At 43.5% G+C, this 6,000-nt stretch overlaps 1 long non-coding RNA gene across 1 annotated transcript in view; it reads right to left on the reverse strand.

Annotated features, from left to right (window-relative positions):
• Positions 1-5,172, reverse strand: part of Gm40999 — a 56,262-nt gene extending 51,090 nt beyond the window's left edge. Inside the window, exon 1 of the long non-coding RNA XR_873661.1 lies at positions 4,603-5,172. This is a non-coding gene — a long non-coding RNA (predicted gene, 40999). The remainder of the gene's footprint in view (positions 1-4,602) is intronic.
• Between the last annotated feature and the right edge of the window lie 828 nt (positions 5,173-6,000).

Here is a 6,000-nt window from a genome sequence, read left to right on the forward strand (position 1 = left end):
CACACCTCCTAATAATGCCACTATCTTGGCCAAGCATATTTAAACCATCACAACATCCCTGGGTAACTGACATCCTGCTTGGCAAAGAGAGATGTGTATGTGGGTAACTGACATCCTGGTTGGCAATTTGAAACATGAATGCTAGACAAGTCACCTTGTCACAGCTGAATAAGCCAGTCAATGGGAACAGGATAACTGTACCACAAAGACATGTTCCTAAGGAAATCCTCTGTCTCTAAATCTTGATTGGTAGGATAAGTTGGCACAGATGTTTATGGTTTTCAAGTTTAAAAGCTCTGTAACATTCTGGCTCAGGGTCACAGATCAGCACCCGTGTCTGCTCTGCAGTCCTGATAAAACGTTAGCAGCTTGGCTACAATAAACTTTTGTCATCTGTATTGACTTCATGTACGAGTTGTGTTTTATCTAAGCAGACCTCACAAAAATGTGCAAGATGGCATCAACCTTCTACTTAAGGACTCTCAGCAGCTACTTATCATGTCCTTTGAAAGAAAGCTCTGCTCCTACAGTACTACTGCCTAGCCCTCCTCCTGTGGCAATGGTCCTCATACATGAGTACCAGGTCTTGCTTCCTAGTGCTCCCATGCCTGTGTTCTTAGCCTCTGTGAGTTTGTTCTTTATTCACAACATTCCACTTTCAGTTGTCTGTGCTCTTGATCATGTAGCTACCTCCATAGGCTCTTCAAAAGATTCTTGGTAGGAAGAACTCTGGAACATGTCACCCTCCATGACTGTTTCTGTATAGAACTTCACCTTCTCTCACTCTGCTCTGATGATTCTTTAATGCACTATGTTATACGTTGTTAATTTATAGTTAATGTTGACTGGCTCCTTCCTCTGCAATGAAGACACAGTGAAGCTCAGGAGTATCATTATGTTATTGATGTCTGTAGCACAAGTGATATTATGTTCAACATTGTGTATTTCCAAAACCTCCCGTGCTCAAGGCATGCCATGATAAAATGCTCAGAGGTGGGTTTGATGGTTGAATCATGATGTTTTTGACCTTGTTAATGGTTTAACCATTGATTATGTCATTTGATGGCATCCTTAGTAAATAGTAGAAACTGAGTGGGGGGGTGTTTAGAGTTTTTAGAAGGTGGGTTAATGAAGCACACCAGTGAAGAGCAATATATATTGTCTTGGCATATTGTTAGTTCTCTCTCTCTCTCTCTCTCTCTCTCTCTCTCTCTCTCTCTCTCTCTCTTTCTCTTCCAGTCCTACATTCTGATGCTATCCTTCAGCATAGGCACACTAACAATGAATCCAGTCACCAACCATTCGAAGTCTGAATTCTTGAGCTAGAATAAATCCCTCCATATTCAACTTATTTATATCAGACGATTGCTCACCGTGTGAAATGCTGATTAGTAAAGATAACAGCTGTGGGGAACTGGGACTGCCAGTGTAACTTCGATCACATGTCCATGAGCAGTTGGAACTGACTTGTAGGAACTAGAAGAGTTTGTAGAAGCATCCTCTATGTCTCTAGAATGCCTTAAGAAGACCCTGGTGAGCCGGGCATGGTGGCGCACACCTTTAATCCCAGCACTTGGGAGGCAGAGGCAGGCGGATTTCTGAGTTCGAGGCCAGCCTGGTCTACAGAGTAAGTTTCAGGATAGCCAGGGCTATACAGAGAAACCCTGTCTCGAAAACAACAACAAACAAACAAACAAACAAACAAACAAAAGATCCTGGTGAGAACATGGAACAGCAATCTGCTGATAGAAATGCAGGATAGTTAGAGTTGTGCTCAAAAGATCTAGACAGAAAGCAGGACTCCATAGGGAACTGTACTATTAGGCATTCATACTACAATCGTCAAATAACCTGTCTCCATTTTATCCACATCCCAATTCTTTGTTTGAGGTTAAACTCAAATGCTGCTGAGGGTAAAAGCAAGCAGCTGACATCTTCAACTAGAGTCCCAGCACTTAAACCAATGCAGTGTGCCTGCATGTACACAGCTCTTCTCTCTAACTCAGACATCAAGGTGCATATCAGATGCCATGCCTCTGGAAGTTCCATCCTGTTTAAAGTTGGGATGTTTAAAGTCACAGAGGAATCTTCACACCCAGGGCATTGAAGAGATCCCTCTTCATTCAAAGGACAAACGTACATACATTTTCAGGGGTCTGGCCATCTGAGACTTTGCCACGACTATGGTGGTATTCCTTGCCTTCCACAAGTGAAGGATGACTCAGTTCTCTGGGTCTTTTTTCCTCTCTCTACCTGATAAGCAGAGCCACACTGACCAGCCTTTTTTTCCCCATGTATGTTCTTCTTTTGAAGACATAATAACTTCTCAAAAGAAGAGACTCACAATCTTGGTGTAGACATTATCCATGCTGGACCCTAGTTTGGCATACATGAGCTTGTACTTTCTACCTGACTTCAGATACACAGAGACCCTAGCAACAGGGAAGGAAGGACATTTCTAAGCTTTGAAGGAGTAGATGTGAGCCTTCTGCCCCAAGTTGATGTTGTAGAGACAAGGTAGATATGCTAAGATCTACCCTACTTCTCTAACTCCCAACAAATGGAGAATCATATACCAGAAAGTAGAATACATGGTCTAATTCCCAACTGGACATATCTAAAACATAAACAGGGTGCTCTGGAGGTCAATACTTCAATGTTCCCATTCCCTTCTAAACATTTACTCTAATACTTATATTGCAATTGTGGATAAATGTTTTATAGATGTTGCTGATCAGGAAAAATAGACATTGGATAAGCTTTTATTATAAAAATAGTTATCTGGAATATCTATAGACAGCCTTACATGACTATTTTGTCTAACTGACTAATAGAGTTCTACATTCACAATTCAGGGAATTTTCAAGGTGTTTAGCTAAGGAGAGTTTAGTTGGGCAGTGGTGGCACACACCTTTAATCCCAGCAGTTGGGAGGCAGAGGCAGATGGATTTCTGAGTTCGAGGCCAGCCTGGTCTACAGAGTGAGTTCTAGGACAGCCAGGACTACACAGAGAAACTCTGTCAAAAAAACCCCCCCAAAAAACAAAAACAAAACAAAAAAAAGGAGATTTTAAAAATCGTACATTTGTCACATTGACCCTTAGTGGAATTGGATGCTGTTAAGGGTCAGATTATATCTGCCCCTAAGGCTTTTAATGGATAGTATTAATGGTTAGTGACTAGAAATTGTCAAAATATTTTTACAAACACATTGAAAAGGTTATAGAACATAAAGTATATATATATATATACATATATATATACATATATATATATGTTATAGAACTTAAAAGATATATATTTCCATATATAAATACTGACATGCAAATTAATAAAGATATTACTATAAAACAGTTATAATTCATCTTCCAATTCTAGTATATTAAAACAAACAAAATAATACACCCTGAATAAAAAGTTCTGGGGTCCATACCACTGCTTGTGACACTATAACCTCCTTGCATTTAAATGCAAGTTCACAACTCCAGCATTGGGAGTCATTCTGAAGGTGAATATCTACAAGCCCACCTGAATGTTCCCCATATCTTCTGTCATTTGGGGCAGGTGTGCACAGCAGGAAGCAGCATGATTGGAAGGAGAGAGGAAGCTACCAGTTCAGATACTGTACCTAACATGGCCAGGTCAGTTGAGGAGTCTCAAAGTCCCTATGTCCCTCTCCACTGCAACTTAGTGCTTCGGGGTACAGTGCTGAGTTTTGCCCCATTACGATTGAGCTATAAGTGCCATTCTAGTTTGATTGGAGTCTGGGGATGGGCCATGCATGGTGTCTGAGGAGGATCCTTCTGTTTCCAAGTCTAGTGACACTCACCTCTCCTGGGTTCAATCTAAACAAAGAGCAAGCCTGGGTGTGCTTTCCTGGCTGAGGGCTTCTGCTGTTTATGAAGGCTGGGCAAATCCAATTAGCCTGTGGCCTTGCTCCACACCTTATTAACCTGCTCAGCTGTGAGCAACTCAACAGCCTCTGCCAATATCTCATTTCTCCTGGGACAGATAAGATCAGCTGAGGATATTCAATGGTCTCCTTTCACTTCAGCTCACATAACTGTCCCAGCCATGGGCATCTTAGGCACAGTGGCTAGATCTTATTTTCCCACATGAAATAGGATGGCAGCTGCAGGCCGGTACAGCTGCTGGATCGCAGTGAAGGCCGGTCGCATGGTGACAGGACGGCCTGATTCCCCTTATCACAGCTGGCCCACAAAGGCCAGGCCAGCCCTGGTGATTAGCATTCCTTGGTGAGGAGCGCTGGGCCTATTTCTGTCACCCAGACGGATTGGGCCTTTCACTCAGTCTCACGAGTGAGTGACACATGGCCCGACCGGGAGGACAACATTGTTATTTGAGTTAAGAAATCAATTTGTATCAAATGTACACTGTAATTTATTTGTTGGCTTTGAAGGGAACCGAGCTGAGATAAATGGGAGCCGGCTGCTTTCTTTCCCCCTATGCCTAGCTGATAAAGTTCGTGTGAAGCCCCAGATAGCTGCAGTCAGAGGCAAAGTGACAAACATGTTTAAAGTTGCACAGTGATCTTTAAATCTCAAAAAGAACACCTTGTCGGACATGATAGAACATCCCTTACCTTTTCCTGCTATCTGTCAGAAAGCCGCTGTGACACATTGCTTCAGTATTTTTGCTGACATTTTCTTTATCAAGCACATCTGTTTGTGGTCGAAAGATGCTTATTCCTATTTTCTTCAATCTACGGCAGCCGAAGAATCTGCCAAAAGCAAGGGGGAAACAGAGCTGTGCAGCCAGGCCTCCCGCTTGGCATACCAGGAGGCTGCTGGCTTGCTCTCAGGAAGATTACAAAGCGCCATCAGTCGCTAAGCCCTCTCCACCTCCACCTCCCCTTCTCTCCATCTCCATCTCCATCTTTCTGTTTATAAAGACTTCTCGAATTTAAATGTGGCTTGTCATACAGAACAATCTCAGAAGGCTCTGCCTCCTGCTTGCTGCTGCTGTTCCTAGGTACTTGACCTCTGTCAAGCTGGTGCCTCACTCCTGTCTTCAGGAGTCACACAGAAGCTGGATCCAGAGCCAAGCCTTTGGATGTCTTTACAGGGACTACTGTGTGGTCAGGAGGGAGGAAGCTTGCTGATTAGGTACCTCTTCTCCACCTCCCTCTTTCAATCCATCCTTCGTTCCCTCCTCCATCCATGACCCATCCTGCCCAGTCTTTCTTCCTATCTGGTCTTCCCCCCCCCCCCTCACTGTAGGAATTACAGGTAGAGGTAATATCCTCTCACTGTGCAACATGCCTATGCTATAGAAGAGAAGCCATCGACTTTGGCAGTGGAGGCTTCTTTCTTGACCCTGTTCATCCAGGTTGTTGATTCTCAGTAAGTATTACCAACAAGAGGCATGAGTATTCCATTCTTTTTATGCTAAAGGCATAATCTTAAAATGAACAACCATCTCTTTTTGTTACTGCACCTCTTGGGAGTATGTATCAGGAGACAGGGGCTAGAATACCAGGCACACCTGGCATGGGTTTCCTAAGGTGGGTGATGACTTTTGTAAGCAGTGTGTCTTCCCTTGCTTAGGCTCTCATGACAGAATTAGGACAGGTGTACACTTATTTCTGATGACAAAATATCAGCTCTGAAAGTCATCAGAATAGGGCTTCATATAGTCTCTCTACATGTACCAGCTGGCTGTTTCTCCTTTGTGCTCCAGGAGTCTGCTGCTTTGCAGGTGTTCATCCCCAGAGTTAGAGGGATGGTTGGAGCCAATGCTGAGGATGGCCTGGCAGAAGTCACTTGGGGCAATCAACCAAGTGCCATCCTTACCTCCACTTCCCCTTCCTGATGTTGCACCCCAGAGCTCATCCTCCTGTCTCGCTCAGCCAGTATTCTGCAAATGCCCTGCATCATGATCATCCCTAGCATGTAATAAGAACAACTCAGTCTGCATAGATTCCATGCTGCCACATTTGTCCCCAAGAACTGGAGACTCTTCTTTCCAGAACACCTAATAA

Source organism: Mus musculus, chromosome 13, assembly GCF_000001635.26.
Source record: "Mus musculus strain C57BL/6J chromosome 13, GRCm38.p6 C57BL/6J".
NCBI lineage: Eukaryota > Metazoa > Chordata > Mammalia > Rodentia > Muridae > Mus > Mus musculus.